This window comes from Sminthopsis crassicaudata, chromosome 1 (assembly GCF_048593235.1).
Source record: "Sminthopsis crassicaudata isolate SCR6 chromosome 1, ASM4859323v1, whole genome shotgun sequence".
In the NCBI taxonomy this organism is placed as follows: Eukaryota; Metazoa; Chordata; class Mammalia; order Dasyuromorphia; family Dasyuridae; genus Sminthopsis; species Sminthopsis crassicaudata.
Window position 1 is genome coordinate 62,122,775 of NC_133617.1, and position 22,349 is coordinate 62,145,123.

General features: G+C 38.1%; 1 protein-coding gene across 3 annotated transcripts in view; it reads right to left on the reverse strand.

Annotated features, from left to right (window-relative positions):
* The window catches only part of GATAD2A (GATA zinc finger domain containing 2A), a 198,795-nt gene extending 177,198 nt beyond the window's left edge, over positions 1-21,597 (reverse strand). For 2 of the 3 annotated variants that reach the window (XM_074306954.1, XM_074306920.1), the window contains exon 1: positions 20,640-20,779. The gene's annotated coding sequence lies outside the window, so the exon portion shown is untranslated. Of the gene's footprint in view, positions 1-20,639; positions 20,780-21,426 lie in introns of those variants that run through there. The other variant, XM_074306937.1, reaches the window with a different exon arrangement.
* Between the last annotated feature and the right edge of the window lie 752 nt (positions 21,598-22,349).

Genomic DNA, 22,349 nt, shown 5'->3' on the forward strand with positions numbered 1-22,349 from the left:
ACTTCTTTAGATCCCCTCCTTCGGGGACACCCAGAATTCACAATGTGGCGCAATCCTGCAACAATATCATTTCTTTTTTTGTGTGTGATTTTGAGAGTAAATTTTTAAAGTAAAATCTCTTTGCTCCAAATATATGAGAAATAGCAATGACGAATGTTGGCAACATTCATTACTATTACTTGAAGTTTTAACTGGTTCCACAGACCTAGAATACATTTTTTAGACATATTGATAACAGTAGCAAACATTTAAGAAGCTTAGATGTGTTGAGTACTGCGCCAAACACAGGGGATTTAAAGCTTGCATTAAATATGGTCATTGCTCCCAAAGGACAAAATATTACAAGCTCCCTGTGAGCAAGACCAGGTCAATTATCTCCATCTTCCCTACCCCCATCAGAGTTCACCATATATAGTTTTAGTAAATATTTGCTAACTAGTTTCCCTGTAACCTAAAGAATACAGAAATTCTTATTTCACCTTTAAAGAATCCAGTTCTTATTTATGAAAGAACATATTTATTGAAGAGAATTGTCACTTACAGTACTGAAATACAACATGAGGCAGTGATAGTGTGTGACCTCTCCTCAGTCGCACTCTCCAAGTCACTTAATTTCTATTGCCTAGGGCAACTTTTCTAGGGCTTATCTAAGCAGCCAGCTTTCCCGACCACAGGAAGAAACTCAACTCTTTTGCACAATAGAGAAATAAAACTCTTTTCAAAAAATACAGTTAAGAATTATTTTCAGTATTTAAACTGCAGTGTCTAAGCGGCACAAAGTTAAGATCTTAATACTTTATTTGCATAGCCCCTGAGGTTCCTTCCAGCTCTAATATTCTATATATTCCTGAAGTATGACAAGAACATAGAAAACAGCTTAGTGATAGAAAGTTAAGGCAGAATTATATGGAGGAAAAAGTACCAGGTTTGCTAAATTCTGCCTAACATCCTCAGCTCTCCCATTTGTTTTGATCTTAGAGTATATGTCATTTCACATCTCTTGTTTTTGAATTATAATATCGGGAAAGGGTTGTATTTCTAAAATGTCTTACATGTCTCAAATTCTGTAGTTTGGAATTTATCCATGTTGGAAATCTTAGCACCTCAGGTTTGGAGGGGTCCTCCAATTTTCATCTAATTCTGTAAAAAGTAATGACCTATACAATGTCAATTAAGTTTTTAGCAATCTCTAATAAAAGACTCCTAGTGAAAGGAGCCCATTGCCAATTCAGGTCAACCAATTCCACTTTTAGATAGGTAAAAATGTTGAGAAATTGCTGAAATCTACAGTTTCTCCATTATTCTTAGTTGTGTCTTTGGGGCCACCTTGCTCCTAAACAAATATTTTAAACTACATCATGAAAACTATCCTGTCTTCTTCCCTATCCCTCCCTCCAAGACTTATCCAATCTAAAACATCAGTCACTTCAAATGATCTCCACAGAAGATGATGTCCACAGCTCCTTTATTATCCTACTCACCCTGTTCTGAATATTCCAAGCTGTCAATATCATTCCTAAAATAATGATCCCTAAACCCTCAGGAGCTTCTGCTAGTCTGACGTGTGCTGTGCCATGAGTACAGTACCTTCTCCCTTCCCTTCCCACCCCCACTTTTTAGGAAAATAGCCAGGAGAAAAAAAAAATAAATAAAGATTTTTAGAACAATGATGAGAAGCCCACAAAAAGAAATCCTAAGGCCAACCTCCAGATACCTTGGGGAATTCCTGCCCTCCCTCTCCAGTTACCGCTCAATCTGCCCCCATAAGCAACATGGTGCTTTGGAGGTAGAAAAGAAAAAAGGAAAAAAAATCCTCATTCCAACCACTAATCCCAAGCAAGCAAATTACATATATTTTTGTCTATACAACTTCCAGTTCTGTAACACTTTAAGTTTTACACTATGTTTTTCTTATAACTCTATGAGGCAGAGTTGAAATATTATCCATATTTTACAGAGGTGATTAATTACAGAAGTTAATTGTTCAAGAGAAACTTAATGATTTGCTCAAGATCATTGAGCTAGGAGGTGAGAATAGAATATAGTAGTATACAGTAGAAAGAAAACTACTGCTGGAGTTAGGAGACCTAAATTCAAATTTCAGCTAGCAGCTGAATGATCCCTAAACAAGTCACTTAACTTTGCTGTGTTTCAGATTCTTCATATGTCAAATGTTAATAGTATTTGCATTATCTACTTGTATACATCACTGTTGTGGGTAAAGCTGGTTATAAACCTGTATAATATTTAAAAAAAAAGTGAATTATTCTATATGTAAGAGATGGGATTCAAAATCATGTCCTTTTTGAACTTCAGAATTCTATACCAAAGCTTCTTAAAAAAACTGTGGATTGAGACTCCATAGAGAGGGTTGCAAAATTATGATTTATCATCAGTAAATATTTGATTTGTATACCTATTTTATATACCAGGGATCGAATAAAAGTTTCTTGGACAAAAGGAGGTTGCTAGTGGGAAAAGTTTTAAGAAGCTCCGTTCTCTACCATATTGGCTCTTTAGAACGAAGGAAATTTAAATTGTACAATTATAATTGATTATAATTATAATTGATAAGAACTAACAATATCTCTATTGGTGGAAAAGGGATTTTCTTTTCTGAGAAGTACAACTTTGATAAAAGATCTTTTTAATAATATGAACAAGGTCTTCTGAAAGCCTTTCAGGAAGAGGAAGAAGGGAATGGGATAGGAAAAAATACTCAACATGGGTTGTAGCAACAATATTTCAAGGAGGTATTTAATGCCAAGGCCAAATCAAATCATGTTCTGGTTTATCAGAAAAATAGCATTTTTTTTCACCTTACTTACCAACATTATTATACATAATTCTCCTCAAGCTCTAATGCACTAGGATCAATGGACAGCTTTTTTCATAAATGAGATCACTTTTCTCACCTCTCCATCAGAAGTTCCAGAAGTCAATTTCAATAAAATTCTGAGCTCTGTGAACAATCAGTGATTTATAACAATCTCATAATCACCTCCCAAAAATAATTAATGCAGTAACACACTGAACTCTCTTAATAAAGACATTTCACAAGCCAAAAGATACCAAATACAGCAGTAGCACCCCACCCCCCCCAACTCTCCAACTAAATTTGCTCATTTGAATTGATATCACAAGTGGACACACATTTCCATTACAAATCTTACTCTTTCAAACACAGGTGATTTGAGAAAGAAACCCAAAAAGTTCTCCAAGCTTAAAAATTAAAAGAAAGCATCTTGCAGTAGTCATTATAATTCTCTTACTTTTTGAATCCTTAACACATGTGTTTGTTTCCAAATCTGTTTAACATTCCAAATTATTAATCAGATGATGTATGTTACAGCAATGCAAGCAAAACATTACCTCATTGTTCCTCACCTGGGTCTTGATTAATGCCAACTTAATTAAATACAAACATAGCAAAGTATGGTCAGAGGGGAGACCCTGAATTTGAGACAGATGTAAAGATTCCAGAGTATAAGCTGGCAAACCTTGGGAGTGTCACTAAGGTGATACTGTTCTACAGAGGAAGGCAGCAGCTGCACTATAATAATGACACACCCCTGTGGACTGATGCATGGATTGGCAATAGATGGGCTACTCCAGAGGGAAAACACACATACACACACACACTCTCACTCTTCCCCCCCCCCCTCCCGTTTCTCAGACACATATATATGCAAACACAGATACGTGCGCCAGGTTTTCCAGTTGGAGAAATGAAACCCAGTTGTTGTAAAGGTTGTTTTTTGTAATGGGGGGAGGAGGGAAAGACAGGCAAGCCAATAATAAAGAGATGTGCAGCTGATAAAAAAAAAAAGTTAGTGATGTTTGAGATTCCTTAATGTTCAAGTAAAATAATTACTTAGTATCTGGCAGGGAATGGTTTCACTACTGAGTGCCTGTTTATAATTGCCTTAGACTTTACAGCAAATACTTTCAATTCTGATGATTATGGAATATGATGCAACCTGATTCTGAGGGTGAAGATTTCCTAATTAAAAATGACTACTATGTTTTTCTCAAATGCTTCCTGAATTGAGGCCTTTCCCTAATTCCAAAGAACAAATTTATTCAATTAATGCTTGGGAGCCCTCTTGATATATGGCATTGATAACACCACACTAATTGATCTGTTTTACAAACATTTAATTGTTCCATCATTTATGACATAATTCTGATACATCTGATACAGCGAAAACTCTCAGTGTTCTACTAAAATAAAATATAAGTTTGAAGGTACCACACTTGCTTTTGTCTTTGCATACTCAGAGGCTAACACATAGTAATTATTGAATAAATTGAATAAATGCTGTTGAATTCTTTAAATCTATTTCTACTAAGCTCAAGTTATGGTAGGTCTCTACCAATCCTGAATATCGGATTAAATCTTGAGATTATCAGTGCTTAAAAGCAGGCTTTCTAATGGAACTTCTGAGAAGTAAGCGATGGCATACATGAATAATTGGCCAAAAATGATCCAAAGAAAGGAATGTAATATAACTGGAAAAAAAAAAATTTTTTTTAAAATTTGGAGTCAAAAGCCCTTGATCTATAGTTTATTGTTTGTGTAATCTTAGACAACCTCTCTGGGCCCCAGTTTCCACATTTCTAAAATGAGGAGCTTAAAACAAGGACTTGTATCATCTTTTTTAGCTCTGAACTTCATATTATGACTATCATTCATTCTAGGTTAGCCTCCCCATACAAGCAAAAAACTTTTACCAAATTTTTAAAAATTGTTTTAATTGTTTTTTCCAGTTCTACTGTGATTTCTTAAAACTACCACACCAAACTATCATTAATAAATAACCGATAACATTTTCCATACCATATATTAATTTAATATTCTAAAGCAAGCATGTCAAACTCAAAGAGAAACAAATCCTTGTGGCCCATATACTGACTTTAAAAACTACAAATTAATATTACCTATGCTGTATTATATATTTTTTAATTTTGTTAAATATTTTTCAATTACATTTTAATCTTGTTCCTGCATCTTGGGCAAGTTTGATCCCTTTGTATTAAAGTCTAAAGAGTAACCCCACTGTAGTTGTATCTATATATTAAGGAGCACTACCACCATAATCCAAGGGGAGAACTTGTTTTAGTAAGGGAAAAATACAATTAGATGGCTGAATAGATAGATGTGAGACAGAAAACACCAAAATTACTTTCATATTAACTTTTACCTTTTTCTCCAGTGGCTATGGCCTAAAAAAATATTTAAGTGGAAGCACAGGATTAGAAGAATTCTTCCAATGTGACACAACAAAAAAAGTTAATTTTCCTAAAAACTCTATGCATTAAAAAAAAAAAAAAAAAAAAAAAGATTCTGGTGGGAAGGGAGAGAAAACCAAACATCAAAAAAATAGTAAACAAACGGTTGTTTCTTTGTAGTGCTCAATGACATTTAAATGTACCCTATGTATGTTTTCTGGACACAATTCACCATTTCAGCAGTATAATGTTGTTTTGAATACATTCTATATTTAAATGCAAATCTTCTATATATTTAACATTTGGAGAAATCCTGCTTAGGTTCACTTTGGATTTAAGAACAAGCTAAAAGAATACTTTTTAAAAAAATGATAATCTCCACTAAGCATAAATAGTATATCAAAAGGGTTAAACAGAAACTGCTTAAAACCATTGTAGTGAACAGGAAGTCTATCTCCCACTGTCTTCATCTGCATGTGTCATTATTTGGCAAGGATCATCTCCTTTGTGTCTATATCTGTGGTAAAACCACCTACCTATATTCATATCAAATTTTAGTCTTTGAGCCCCGTTTACTGGGTACTAAGAAAACAAAACCCAAAAATTTTGCCAAGGAAACTACCTTTCTTGCTATATTTGATCTTTTAGTCTTGAATAAAGTCAGAAAGATATTTAAACCTTAGGAAAGAAACGATTTGAACTCCATTTTTAAAAGTCTGCTAACAGACATAAAACAAAGTTCTTATTTTTAAAGACTAATGACACACACATATCCCTTTCCCTCCCTCCCTAAACTTTTTTGGCTATAAATATGGATAAAGCAAATGGCAATTTTTTTCTACCTATACAGCAACTGAAAGAAAAGGGGACAGGAGAGAAAGGGAAAGGAAGTATTCAATATCCTTGTATTGTGCTCCCAAAGAGCATCTTTCTCTTTCTTCCCTGGACTTCCTTACTTCATTTTTAAAAAAACATCTTTCTTACAATTTTAGGATCCACATTTAACATCTTACTATAGGTAGTGATTACAATCCCTTCACATCTTAATGGAAAGTTATAGGTTTTGTGACTAAAAAAACAATTACTTATTGACCTTTCTTCCAATAGCGATGAGCTGCTCAAAATTTAACTAAACTCATGGCCAGATGACAACTCTATAGTCTGTCATCAAGCCCATACTAGAAGCTTTTCCAGCTTGATTAAGACTTGCCTGAATATGCATTCTACCATTAGACAGAGCCTTCCAGAGCCCAAAATCTCTAGGATGTGATCAAATAACTGATTAAGACATTATTAGAGCAATAACACCAAAACCAGCCAACATTTTTATGATGCTATATTTTTAGTATATATACAAGTATACACATACATACATAAACACAATCACATAGACTTATTTATAATTTCATTTGATCCTTTCAAAAATCCTGTAAGTAGGTAATCAAGCATTATTGTTCTTATGTTGAAATAAACAAAAAGTGAGTATCAGAATGGTTCATCAACATGTCCAAAATTACATAAACTATAAATTGCAAAACCAAAACCCAAAGTGATATCCAATGATTCAAAATACAGTGTTCTTTACATATCACAACTACCTCAATAGAAGAGAATCTTTAAAAATTAAGTGAGGAGAGGAGGATACACATGATTTTAGACTTGGTAAAAAATACAATGTCCTCATTTTACAGAAATAGAGACCCGATAAGAGGTTCTGATTTGTCCAACATCACAACACAAACTAATGACATATTTGGAGCTAAAATCCAAATCTGTCAGCAATACTTTATCTCATTTGGATAGATTAATTAATTAGATCCATGTCGTATTGAAGAAAAACTGCTTTGGGAGGAGTTTGAAATCTTACTCTATTACAAATTTAGGTCAAAAGTCCTGCTTCAACAAGGATATCCAAAGGATAAAATAAAAAAGCCTGGAGCTTTAAAAAATGCAATTAATAAGGAAGTTCTGAAATATAATGATCTTAAGTGAATTCTGATCAAATGAACATTCCAAGCAGAATTCAGTTCAGAGAAACTGCCCAATATTTATCTATCATTCCTTCTCCTTTCAGCTTTCATTCTCTCGAAGCCCTGACTCTCAAAGCCAGGAACCAACATATTTCTTTCTCCTCTTTTGCTATGTCTAGAAGATCTTTGTTCTGCCACTATTCAACAACCTTAACCCATCTAAACTTCCAAATCAAATATCATACTTGTCACTGTCATATGCAAACCCAAGATACTTTCCTATCTTCCTCAATTACTCTGAATATGGCTCATTCCATCTCATTCCCTAAAACTTTAATACTGACATTAATAATAGAACTGATCATACCTTAGGACTCACTATTACCTGATACTGCTTTTCTTACAAGTCCTTAAATTTTAAATTACCACCATCATCCCAGAATCTATGCTTTCATTTCCCAAAGTCTCATTTCTCCTATATTTTCCCTGCCCTCACCATGATCTCTAGTCCTTCAATTTCTTCTCTATTTTCAGAATCCACTCCTCAGTTTGGGCATAACTTCTCTACTGTACAGTGCAAAGGCAGCATAGAAAAAGGAGAGAATGATGAACTTAGGAATCAAGAATAATGTAGTTCAAACCCTGACCCAGACACATTAGTTTAGCTCTGGATTAAGTTTCTTCACCTATAAAATAAGAAATAAGATGACTTATGAGGTTACCTTCCAACATTATATATCTATGATCCTGGAAACCTATGGGTAGCTACTTTAATGCAGTATATTCTCTTGCAATTCAGTAGATCAGTGAGCACTGAAGAATATAAATACAAAAGTAATCCAGTCCCAGCCCTCAAAGAGCTTTTAGATTGTAGTGAAAGGATACAATATTTCAAAGTAAGTAAATATAGAATACTTGTAAAATAAACAAAATTTATTTACAAAGGACAGTGATTGAACTGACCCCTAAAAAGAGCCTGGAATTCCAAGAGGATCACAGATTGAGAGCTGAAAGAAACCTTGGAAGCAATCACATTGAATCCCTATCATTTTGCAAATAAGAAAACTGAGAAACAGGAAAAATTACTTCCTAAGAATCAGACAGCTAATACCTAGGTATTCCCTATTTCAAGTTCAAGATTCTATAAATATATGAATGATAGAAGGCCGGGGGGGGGGGGGGGGGAAGATAGAATATTATATACAGAAAACACCAAGTAGGCCAGTTTGGCTGGAATGCTGTGTCTCGGGGGAAATAACCTGTAATCAGCCTGAAAATATAAGCAGGAACCAGCCTGTCATGGCCTTTAAATACCAGAGGAGTTTGTGTATTTTATCCTAAAGGCAACAGAAAGCCAATGAAACTCTTTTAAACAGGAAAATGACATGGATAGAGATGTCTTTTAGGAATATTACATTGGAAGCTGTGTGAAAGATGGAATTGGAATGGAGAGAGAATAAATTAATAAAGACCAATTATGAAATTACTGCAGCTCTGGCCCTGAAATCAGGAGGACTTGGGTTCAAATCAGGGCTCAGACACTGCACAAGTTACTAGCTGATTGACTCTGGGCAAGTGACTTAACCCTGATTGCCTTTGAGAAAGAGAGAAAGACAGAGACAGAGATAGACAGAAATTATTGCAAAAGTCTAGGGAAGAGATAATGAGGGCATGTACAGCTTTCTATTTGTCATTGTAGCCCCAGTGCTTAGCATAGTGTTTGCCACAAATAAAGTGCTTAATAAAATTTTTGCTGATTGATTGAACTAGGATGATGGCTTTCTGAGCAGAAAAAAGATGGTGCATAAAGATGGCATGTTCATAAAATTAGGAATATTTGAGAAATAATTTGATATGAAGTGTGAGAGTGCAGAATTAAGGGTGATTTTTAAGTTGTGAATCAGGGTGACTGGAAGACTGGTGATCCCTTGATAGAGAAAGGGAAGTTAAGAGGGAAGGATCAGGGAAAAGACACGTTTGATTTTGGCAAAATGAAATTAAGATGACTATTAGACAACTAAGTGGTATATAGTATGATAGTTGGACATTCTAAGTTGTAATAATGTATGAAGGACATGAAGACTGGAAATATATAAAAAAAAAAAACAACCCTGAATCATTATTCAGTTCAAATATCCTCATCATATCATTCATGCCTGACTAAACCCAATCTCTGGGTTATTTTTGCTATCTATGTTCCTTATATCGGAAGTCTGGTGGGTCTGGACCCAACTGGAACAAGTCACTTCACTGTACAGATTGAACCACTACAAATATGTGGGTTCAGTTCTTCACAGGGTATACCACTCAGCTTAGCTTCTGTACTTGAGATATTACATCTTGAGACTGGACCCTCACAATATCTCAAGCTCCTTATGTCACCTCCTTTTTCATTTCTGTTAGAGGGAAACTCAGTACCCACTTCTTTGAGGAATTTGCCATCTTCCTTGAGCTATTTCTCCTCCATAGCTCAAAATATTTCTACCACCATCTCCTATTCTTTTACTTCTTTGCTTCAGCTTTTTGAAGAAGATGGTGGCCTAACTTCTTGCCAAAAGCAATTTTGTCTCCTTGATCCTATTTCCCCAACCACTTCCTGTGGAATCTTGCCCAGTCATTTCCTCCCTCCCTCCCCCTTTAATCTTTCGTCTCTTATTGGTGGTTTCCTCAGCTTGAAAAGCAGCATGTGTCCAGAGCAATAGATGTAGGTCCAAATCTAAGCTCTGCCACTGACTTTCTGTGAGATGTGAAGCAAGTCACTTCACCTCCCTAGGCTCTCCAAGGGTATTGAAAGAGATAGTGCCTTTTCCAGCTCTAGATCTTGAATTTGTGTTCAAGTCTTTTCAACCCTTAAAAAAAACCTACCTTTATTTCATCCGTTGGACCCCAAGTTCTTGCCTTATATCTCCTCTCCCTTTCAAGAGCTAGGGGAAAAAAATCATTCTACTAAATAACTCAACTCCCTAGCCTCTCCCTCACTCAATTTTCAACTCCTTGCAAAAATCTATCTTTTGACTATCCAAATGGCTTTTTCTTAGTCCTTAATCTTATTTAATTGTTCTATAGCTTTTGTCACTACTATTTCCCTCCTCCTGGATAATTACCCTGGACTTCTGTTAACCTATGATCTTCAGGTTCTTTTATCTGTTTGACCAGTCTCTTTCTCCAACATCTTTGCTGGATCATAATCCATTCCCCACTCTCGAAGAATGGATATCTCCAATTGGCCTTTTTCACCACAAATATTTCCTTCTTTGTGATCTCATTAGTATCCATGTATTCAATCATCATGTATCTATACAGGCAACTCCTAAATCTATCTACCCATGTCTCATTTCTCTTTTCAATGGAAGTCTGACTTCACCAAATGCCTAGTATTTCATCTCCTGGCATTTTAAAACTCATTATTTACAAAACTGAACTCCATCTTTCCTCTAAACCTCCAGCAAACTTCCCTATTTCTCTTGGGGAGCTCAACATCCTTCCAGTTATACAAGATAGATAACTCAGATTCATCCTTGATTCTTCCCTCAAATCATATCAAAAGCCCACAGACCCACATCATCAATTACCTAGACTTTTATAATAGCCTCCTAATTTCTAATCTCTAATTTCAGTCTATTTCTTTCACCAATCTATCCTATTGCCAAAATAATCTCCCCGATATACATATCTGACCACATCATTTCCTCCCCCCCAAAAAAAAGTCTTTTGTGATTCTCTATTGCTTTAATCTAGTACTTAGGAATCTCCATAGTCTGGCTCTAATTTACTAGTCACATTACTCCCCTCCCACATATACTGTACTACCATCAAACTGTACTATTTTTTGCTGGTCCCCTAATTTGATATACTGTCTCCCAATTCCTGCCTAGAATACACATTCCTCCTTAGTTCTGTATGTCCAAACTTTGTTTTCTCAGACTCAATTCTCTGAGAAACCTCCTCTGAGATTCCAATATAACTCCTTTTCAGCTCGCTCTCTCTACCCACAGCTAAAGAGCACTTTGTATCTCTTTTGCCTTGATCAAAATCTTCCTTGCATTATACTTACCTCTGGCTACACAGCAAAGACAATGGTGTCATTTTTTTCATCTGTGTGTCCTTATCATCACACACACAGTCACATACACATAAGAGGTGCTTTAATGGTTAGTCTGAGTTGTGTACCTTTCATCCACAAGTCTTCCCTGCTCAAATTTAATAGTAATAGTTAATATTGTTAGATCATTTTTAAAATTGCAAAGCAATTGTAAGATATTATATTTTCATTTCATTTGATCTTTACAATCTATTTAAAAATGCAAAACCTGTGACAGAGATATTAGATGACTTATTCAGAGTAACACAGCTAATAAGTGGTTAAAATTAGTTTCGAATTCAAATTTTCATACCTCCAAGTTTAGATCTTATTTCAGATATCATTTCAATGATAGCACCTAACTCCATTTGAGGATCTTGTTAACAGTGGCTGGAATATTGGACTCAGATTCAAATAAACTTACCTGGGCTTTAAATCAAATCTATTCCATTCAATTAGCTGCATGTCCACAAGCAAGTCATTTAATCTGAGTCTTGGTATCCTTCTGTGTAAAATTGGAATAACAGGACCCATAATATCTACCTCACAGGACTGTTGTGAGGTTCAAATTTTAAAATTATAAAAACCCTATACATCAAACTTTAATGCACCATACAGAACTTGCCTCTTTTCAATAATGATTCAGGTCATTTCAATAGACTGGGGATACAGAGAGCCATCTGCATCTGAAATGAGGCATTTTCACCTTTTGTTGTTGTTTGTTTGCTTTTTTTTCCTTTTTCTCATCTGATTTTTCTTGTGTAGCATGATAAATGTGGAAATATGTGTAAAAAAATTTGCATATGTTTAACATATATTGCTTGCTGTCTAGGGAAGGTAAGTGTGAAGAAGGGAAAGAGAAAAATTTGGAACACAAGGTTTTGCAAAGATGAATATTGAAAACTATCTGCATGAATTTTAAAAATAAGCTAAAAACTAAAGTACCATATATCAATTATCATCATTGGTATTAGATATGTGCCTTATTATTTAGTATTAAATATCTTTGGGTAATGCCAACCATTGTGCCAATCTATGGATTAACAGGTGATCTTAAGTATAGAGATCTTTACTCAATAAGATCTCAAAACATAGCCACTACTTTGTCATATGGCAAACTATCCATAAATAGGATTCACTTTTTTTTTTTTTTTTTTTTACTATTCCCTCTCAATAAAAGCCAGTTTTACTTGATAATGTTCAGACAATTTTTTATGACTAATTTTTAATGACACCTTCTAGTTTTGATTTCGTTGATGAGTAAGATTTTAGTCTTGGCTTAACAACTTCCTACATGTGTACCTAGACAAATATGTAAGCTTTAATTTTCTCATCCATAAATCAAAGTGTTAGATCAGAAGATATCTATGGTTTCACAAATATATACTGACAAGGTTTCCTCAGCATCTGTAGGATTCTCCTAAGAGAGTCTTCCTCAGATTAGTTCACTTCAGTCTATTATCTATTACATAATCTACTTAAGTATATCCCTTCAAAGTACAGTTTTCAACACTGTGAAGTTCCTGGAACATCAAGACTTCAAAAGAATCTTTATAACAATTTCCTATAACTCCTCAGAATAGAAATCTTAGTACCTCTGTATTTGGGTGTAGTTATTATGCAACTGCTTGAGTTGCTGATAATCAGAAAGCAATGAATTCTGTGAGAACTAATAATTGATGCCACCAAAACTGTTAATCATAGGGCATGACAAAAAAATGCTACAGAGCTGTTCCCAATTGATCTAGCGATGAAAGTAGCAGCAATCCATGCAAGTATCAAACAGAGTAAGTGAAGCAATTGTGTTGACAAGTACAAAGACTTATCAGCCCCTTCAGTCATTCAACAAACATTTATTAAGTACCTAACATGCATGGTGCTATATTCTAGGGATACAAATACAAGACAGTCTTCCTCTAAAAGACTTCTATTCTACTAAAGAAATACATGTTCATACTTGAATACAGTATTGATAAAACAGACTTAAGTGACAGCAATGCAAATGAAAGAGGATGATGAGAAACAAACAAATGAGGGAATTAATTAGGAAAAGCTTCTTTAAGGAAGTAACCCTTGAAAGAATTCAGGAATGGCTTTTACATGCAGAGACAGAAAAGAAGAGTATTCCAGACTGGATGGACAGCCTTTATTTACAAAGGCATGAAGGTGGCCAAAGGAATGTCACATATGAGGAACAAGCAGACAGTTTTAGAAGAGTGTAGAGTATAACAAGTAATCAGCCGGAAAAGATAGTGTAGAAGCTGAATGTGAAGGTCTTTAAGTGCCAAAAAGAGGAGCCTACATTTTATCTTAAAGGCATTAAGGAATTATTATTGGGAATACCAATTTGGAAGTTTTATAGAAGATAAAATTTAGAGAAGTCAGATGGGAGGAAACAAATTAGGACTCTGCTACAGTAGTTCATGCAAGAGATGTTAAGGGCTTGAACTTAGCATAAAATGGAAAAATAGGAAACCTTTGTGAGGAATATTGAAGAAACGAATCTATATTTGGCAGCTTAGAAATGAGGGGTGAAAAGTGAAAAATTTAGAATAACTCCTAGATTGAGAATCTAGGTAACTAAAGTCGCCCTTCAAAAACAGAAAAGAAGTTGTTTTAGAGGTACAAGATGACTTCTATTTTGGACAGGGTGAGTTTGAGATGCTTGAGACATCCAGGGTAAGATGTTTGAAAGTAGTAGGAGAAATGAGACTGAAGCTTAAAATGAGATAAAGGTGGGATGTGTAGATTAAGGAGGCATCTACTATTAAAGAGAGAACTAATGGAAGCTAATGAGATCACTAAGAGAAAGTGTAGAAAAAAAAGAAAAAAGGGCTCAGGACACAGACCTGAAGTATATCCATGCACAGGGGATAGGGGAAGGATGGTCCTGCAAAAAGATATTGAAAAGAATTTATTAAACAGGAATGTAATTTTCCAGGTAAGAAAGAAAATCCAGAAAAAGATGGTCAGAAGTATAAAATACTGTGAAGAAAAGGACAAACAATAGATATGATGAGATGACTAGCAACTCTGGACAAAGCAATTTCAGTTAAGTGATGATATTTAAACCAGATTATAAAACAATGAAAATTGAATGAAAACACATAAAGTAGAGACAGTAAGTACAATCATCTATTTTTAGGAATCTGGGTATGAAAGAGAAGAGGAATAAAGGACAATATGGTAGGGTCAATCAAAGGTTAGAAGCATGTTTGAAGGAAGCTGGAAAGGAGCCAGTAAATAGAGATGTTGAAAATCAGAGAAAGAAGGAGGATGACAAAGGAATAAGCTCCTGAAAGAGAAAGGAAGGAATACAATCAAATTAATACAAGTAGAAGAAAAAGGCACAAATAGAGGGATTAACGTTGATGAGAAGTGGTAGCACAAAGGAGTATAGTGAGACAGTAAGAATAATGTTTGGAATTGTTCTCAGGATAGGTAACTTCAACTTTTTTTTTTTTTTTTTTTTTTTTAAAAACAAGTACAAAAGTAAGATCATCTTCAGAGAAGGGAGAAAAAAATAGTAACATAGATGACTTGAGAAAAGTTTTGGAAAAGCCATTGTGGGGAGTGTGATCAAGAAAAAGGTACAAAGTATTTCTAGCAATTGGCCAAAAAATGGAAACTGAGGGGTGCCCATAAATTGAGGAATGACCAAACAAATAATGTATGGTACATGAACATAGTCACAAAGACCCAAAGGGATGGGTTCAGAGAAACCCAAAGATTTTTATGAACTGATTTGGATTAAGTGATAAAAATCAGAGAATAAATTTATATAACAGTAAGCAAAGACAGATTTCTTTAAAGACTTAAGAACCAGCTGTAATTCCAAGACAGATGATAAAGCATACTCTCCCCACAACTCCTAACAGAGAGGTGATGGACTCAAGATAAAGAATGAAACATTTTTAAACAAGGTCAAATTTGGTGGGGATTTGTTTTGCCTGACAATACATATTTGTTACAAAAGTTATGTTTTTCTCTTTTTTTCTCCAATGGGGAGGGAAGGAAAAATGGGACAGACTAAAAAATAAATGCTTAATTGAAAAAATGTTTAGTTTTTTAAAAAGGATTTATCTAGAGGAAAAGTGAAAGCAGGCATGTGTCAATAAGGGACCAATTGAAAATGAATAACACAAATTTACAGTGGATCCCACCAGCAGACCTGGAGATTTCACAGCACCAGAGCAAGAACAAAGAAGCAATCAAATAGAAAGGATAATTAAAAGTATAGGTTTGGTACAATGGGAAACTTCCTTTTTCTGTATCCCTCAATTTAAAAAAAAAAAAAAAAAAAAAGGAGCAGAAATGGAGTTTCCTCTCCCACCCCTTCCCAGTTTCTTAATCAGTTTACCCTTGTATGCACAGCAAGCTTTTAAAAAAAGCATATTTGACTACTAGGTCGAATTAAAGACTTTTAGTCAGCCCTATATATAGTTCCCCCGATAATCAAAAGAGATAAGATGAAAATTATACGTATGTATATATATACACATAGAGAATCCTGCAAAGATGGTTCTACAACTGTACAGTTGAGGCTTACCATTCTTTTCCATACTAATGAGAATTTGCTAATATAAGCTAATAAACCAACTACAATATTTATTTCTACTTCTTTCAGGACAATGAAAGGTTCCTAGACTTAATATCATATCTGCTAAATTTACAAACAGAAAATGAAAAACCTTTTCACATGTCTATATAGGTTTTTGTTCAATATAAGAAGCATTAAAGACATGCTAAAGAATTTGAAAGATAGTACTATCTTCAAGAAATTCTGGACTAAAAGACATCTGAACTGAATACTTGCAATGAATAAATGGATGAAAAAGCATTTAAGGGCTTACCATATGAAAAGCACTATAAATCCAGACGATATAAAGAAAAAAAAACTAAAAAGGCCCTTGCTCTCAATATGAGATAATATAAATAATTTGCTTTTTGACCAATCTTAACTCTCATAGAAAAGATAATGAAATATAGGATTTATCTGCCTCCTCCCCCAATTCTCTCAGACAGTGGTAATCTTTCCTATTTGGACCTATATGGCATATACTGGGTTAACTACCAGAGTTATCTGTGGATAAATTCCATAAAGGAGGAATGTGTATTTATTTAATTGTTCTATCTTACAATGTCCAGTACAATGTCCTTACAAAGAGCAAGTGTTTAATAAATATATGATGAATTAATAATTATATGACCACCACCCAAGCTCTCATTACCACTCACCTGGACTACTAAATTAGCTTTCTTGTCTCTCCTTTTATACATACTCCACACAGTTGCCTAAGTAATATTTCTAAAGCATAGATCAAACCATGTCATTCACCACCTCAATAAGCTCCAAGGGCTTCCTCTTGCCTGTAACATAAAAAATAGTATTCTGCCTAGCTTATAAAGAGCTTTATACCCTGAATCCAGGCTAACTTTTCCAGGCCTTAAATACATCACCTCACCCACTCTATATTCCAGCCAAAATACTGAGGTTTTTTTCTGCCAATTTTTACTGTATTGCCTTTGCTCAAGCTGTCTAGTATATCTGGACCTGAGCTCCTCACTTTTACCTTAAAGAATTCTTAGCTTTCTTCAAAGCTCAATTCAAGTGAAATTCTCTGAAAAGTTTATTCTGATTTTTCCCAGTCTCTAGTATCCTTAGTGTTTGGTTGGCACACATATTACATTTAATTTTTTACATATATGCAGTTTTTCTCCTACTAGAATTTAAGTTCTTAAAGAACAGGAGTTGTTTCTTTGTGCCAAGGATCCAGCACTCTGCACAGTGTCTGTCACATATTAGGTACTTAATAAATGTCTGATGAATTAGTGAATCATAAAGAGGGCAGATTTAGCAGAGAAAAAAAAGTTGTTACTTGATAATAATAACCCATATATATTTACATATACATACATATGAAACCTTAAAGTTTGCACTTTATTTTACACACAGGATTTCATTAATAACCTCCCAACAATCTTATAACATAGGTAATTAGAGATATTATCTCCATTTTACAGATAGGGAAACAGAGATTCAGGGACTTTAAATAACTTGCCCAAAAATCCTACAGATATTATTCCAGAGGTAGGATTTGAAAATAGGTCTTTCTGATTGAAGGTCTATAAATTATATCTTTTATATCATGTTGCCATGAGGAAAACCAATATTTAAAGTGGGAATATAATGAAAGAAAATGTCTAATCATTTCTGTACTGTTTGTCCAAATGAATAGTAGCTACTTCAGAATTCTATAAAAGATCAGTTCATTTCTTATCACCTAGATCCTGAGGAATTTTAACATTACACCAGTGTTGTATCCAACAGGAAGGAACTCTCCCACTTCCCTAACTATTTTAGTCCTATAAATTAACAGTTTATCAGTCCACAGTCAGGTACTGGAAAGAGTGTTTGGTGTATTGGCACCACAACTCAAGAGTAACATCTAAGAAACACTCCTAAGACAATCTCAAAAGTGCAACATTCCTTTAAGATAATTTATCTTAGTTTTCATGTTATAAGAACTGGTCTACATATAAGAACTTACCTACATAAAGAGGTAACTGCCTCTTTAAAAAGATTGATAGAAACTTGCAACATCCAAAAATAATTTTCAAACTTTACAAAGGGGAAGGGGGAAAGGGAATAATATTGGAGATCTGGGAAATGCATACAAGGTGCATCTACAAGATTATCTTGTTTTGAAAAGTTCCTTTGTCATCAAAAACAGCACATTTTCTGCCTCTACTCAAAGACAGTTGAAAGTAGCCTTGATTTGGGTTCCCCGGGGCTTTGTCATATACTAATAATCAAACAAGACTCTAAGTAGCTGATTAGCTTTCTCCAGCCTTCCTAAACTAAAAAATTCAATCTGAATTCTAATCTCCCATGTGGGTTTGAAGCCATGAATTCAACTTCTTAAAGTACTATTATTGTGTTGCATCAAATATTTTTGTACATTACTCACAATATTTGGTCCTAAAATCTAATTCTTTATGAAAAATTTTTCATCCTATAGTCTACACTGTGAGAGTTGACCACTATTTATTACAGCTTCTCCCAAAGAGTTATTCAAGCAGTCCCAAATTAGGAACTTTACATTAGGTAGAATCTCCCACCACTCCTCATACTGAGGAGACAAATACCATTGTCTCTTTTGCCAAAATTTAGCCATAGCAGTGCAATATTAAAATAACTGTATTCACACTTCTCACTATCACAGATATTTACAAAACATATCACCCCTACTTTATAGAAAGAAAAAACAAAGGACATACAAGTGCAAATAAAAGGCCACCCATTAGATGTGCCTCCTATCTGGCATCAGTACACAGAAAAGCTCTGCTTCAATATTCAGAAGGGCAATAGGTTTTGCAAGACACATACCAAAAAGTTTTTTTCCCCTTTAGGCATATTTAGACCTGGCAACATATCAAGCCCTACTAGTTTAAGCTCAGGCCCGAACTCTGATCTCCTTTGTTGTCCCCTCTTTTTTTCCCTTCCCCTCGCAGGAAAACTTTTCTTTTTTGACTCGACCACTATTGGTTCTAAAGCTTTCCTCGAAGTTTCTCCCTTCTTAATTTTCTGGTAAAAATCTTCCTCCAAGGTAGTATCAATTTGAGATTGGCTATTAAGAGGCAGTAAAGGTGCAAGCAATTAGCATGCAGCCTCCTGCCTGAACTTGACTAAACCTAGACCAAAAGATCCTAGGTAACTCTTAGGGTACTTTTACACAGAAGAAAATAACTCGAGTTGAAACTTGTGTCCATGCAGCTTACTGACAGATTTAGAACTCAAATTATAGTCTGCTGAGAACCCTCACAATGAACTTAAATTAAGCAAAACCTATATGAAAATTAACAGGAGGCATGTAGTCCTCAAACGGTAAAGTGAATTGATAATCTACCTAGTTTCGAGCCAGAAGTTATCAAAAGCACAACCAAAACAAAGTTTAATCTGTATATGTCAGAATCTTTCTAAAGGAAAACTTTCCCCCCACCGATTCCAGCAGACACATTTGCCTGTGGAGAGGAAGAGGTTACAACAGCTACTCGGATTTCAAATTGACTTCATTCCTGTCCTTTGGACCATTTCTGAAAGCCAGCATTCATCTACTTGTGTTCAGTAGAAACTTTGCATTTAGCAAACCTGATAAAATTAGCACCTGGATTGAACTTGGAATTCAGAGTGGGCACTTTTTTAAAAAAGTACATACAAATTTGTAAAACCAATGTAAAGACACCCCCCCCACACACTTTGGGAGATTCTGAAAGTTAAGTGATCACAAAAAAAAGTGATACTGCTAATCAATAGAATCCTCTAGCCTTCTACCTTGGAGAGCCAATAGTTCTGGTTGCGGGTAAAGAAAACATTAGGAATCCCCTCCCCTTCCCCCATTACCTAAAGAGAGAGAGAGCTGTCAAAGACATGGGGAATAGGGAGTGAATTGCTGCTGAGAAGTGTGAGTGGAACTGGAAAAGCTTGACCAGGAGTGTCACTCTTAAAGAGTAAGAAAGATTTCCAATATGCAAAGGACGAAGAGGGTGGGGGTGGAGGGTAGATTCGGACTACAGAGGTCAGCCGATCTGGTAGCTTAACAATGTGATAATGAAGAGACAATGGTCTAGCGCAGCCAGCCAAGGGTTTAGAAACAGGATTAGCCACGCAGTCCTTTAGCTAGTAGATGCCCCACACTAAGGTGGCTTGCAAAGGAAAGAGTTTCTCTGCCCAAAGGGAGAACCTTTTCCCCAGCCTTTCCGGGAGAGCTTTAAAACTCCATCCTGGAAAGAGCCTCAGAGTCCAGCAGAGAAAACAAAAGTTGTCGCGGCACCCCCGGCCTGAAAGGCTGGAACTCCTGGGGACAGGAGGCTGGCAGCGGGCAGGCAGCCAGCGCCTCAGAGGAGGGGGAGCCGAGGCCTGGGGGAGGGGGCACCTCAATCCTCTAGGGAAGGGGCGGCCCTCTAACCCCCACCCCCACGCACCTGCCCCGCAGCCCCGACTACCCGCCGGGCTCCCCCTTCCCCTCCCCCTCGGCAGGGAGAGGAGGGGAGGGGCGAGGACCCGCCCAGCCCCGCCCCGCCCGACCGGCCCGGCGCCCCGGGGGACAGGGCGTGGGGGGCACGGCCGGGAGGGGGGAGGGGAGCGGGCGAGCTAGGGCACGTTGTCGGGGCTCCGGGGAATGGGGGGGATGGGAGGCCTCCAGTCCCGTCCCGGCCCGAGCCATCCCCTCCCCCCGCCCCTTGGCCCGGCCCGGCCCGAGAGCAGCCCCTCAGGGCGACCGGAACGGGCAGGAGGCTCAGAGCTCGGGGATTCCTCCCGGGCCCCCCACGGACGGACAAGCCAAGTCACTCACCGGCCAGCCAAAGTTGTCTCGGAGCCCCCGGCGCGGCTCCGAAGGGCAGCAGCGGCCTGGGGCGGGCACCCGGGAGGGCGGGACGGTCCCGGCTGCTCTTTCAGGTGGCGGCCGCAGCGGCGGACGGAGCGTGTGTCGTGCGGGGTGTGTGGGGCTGAAGTCGGGGGCGCGCTTCGGGGACGCCACGCGCTGCGCGCCGCCGCCGTCCCCGAGTCGTCCACCACTCCCCCCTCGCGCGGCGGGGACGCGCGCTCCGGACAGTAAGGCTGAGGGGTGCTGAGGGACGGAACGGGGGTGGGGGGGAGGGGGAGAGACGAAAGAGCGCGGTAAAGGTGACCGTCCCTAAGGGGGAACGTTCGCGACTGGAAACAGAGCTGTAAAGGCGACGGGCGGAAGGCAAGTGGGGGGGAGGGGAGCGAGGTTTGAAGCTGGCACCTCCGCGGGACTCCGGGTTTCTCCTCAGACTGAAATTACCCGCTTTCCAGCCCGGCTTCCCCGGTTGCTAGGCAGATTTCACCTCCCACACTTCCGGGTTTCAGTACGACTGCCTGAATGGCAAGGCAAGCGACCAATGAGAATGAGGTTTTTGCCCAATTGACGAGACCTACGCCCAAAGGGTGAGGAACATACCCTAGATCGACAGTATGTAATGGCCAATGAGAAACGAGCCCGACTGGCCCGACTGATCGCGCCAGCGGCCATGAAGGCCCAAGGGGCGAGAGCCGGCAAGCCCGACGCGTGACAGGCAAGCAATTGAGCCAATCGTCAGTCAGAAGAGAATGCCTACCCTGTCGACGCTGTGCGGATACGAGATTTCGGTCGCAGAAGGGGCGGAGCCAAGAATATAGCGTCAATCTCCGAGGCTGAGCTCCCTTCGACCCTTGAGGGCGGCCGGGCGGCCGGGGCAAAGGGGGTTCCCTACAGTGCTCAGCAGGGGCGCCCCACCCACAATGCACCCGGAGGAGGCGAGAGCGGTGTGGACTGGGAGCCGCGCGGGTGGGTGTGGGGGGAGGGGCGGGCGGTGCCGGAGGGTGGGGGCGGGGCGCGCGCGCGGGGTGGTGGTTGGCGCCGGCTGGGCCGAGCCAGGCTGCCGGGGTTGGGGAGGGCCACTAGGGAAGCCGGCGGCCTTGGCCTCTCCACAGTCCTAGGCCTAGAAGATTCCGAGACTCCTCCCCGACCCCTGGGGCATGTTCCGAGCTCTTCCGCTTCTGTCCAGTTCTTTACCTCCAGGGACCCTCGGGTCGATCTCCCTTACTCCCTCCCCAGCCAGGGTCTTGTCCTCCCTGGTTCTCCAGCCTTACCCACTGGTGGCACACCTCCCCGTTCTCGGTGGCCTCCCCCCTCTCACGATTATGGGTGTCCATTGCCCCCCTAAACTTATTCCCACCGCCCTTTAAAGCTTGAACTCTCCCAGCCAGCCCCCTTATCACGCCCTATCCTTTTTTCTCTCCTGTCAGGAAAGTGGAGGAGTAATTCTAAAAGTTAAAAAAAAAAAAAAAAAAAAAACAGTACTGAGAGCGGTGATAGCTGTAGAATTTAGTGTTTTCGACGTCCTATCTCTTAATGCTGCTTCCTAGCTGCTGACCTTGGACAAACGGTTCTCCTGGGGGAAAGGAGGAGGCCCTCAGTTTCCTCTTGTGTAAACGAAGGGATCTCTTAGGGTGCCATCCCCCTCCAACCCTCCTCTGCTGGGATTTAGCCAAGCTTTGT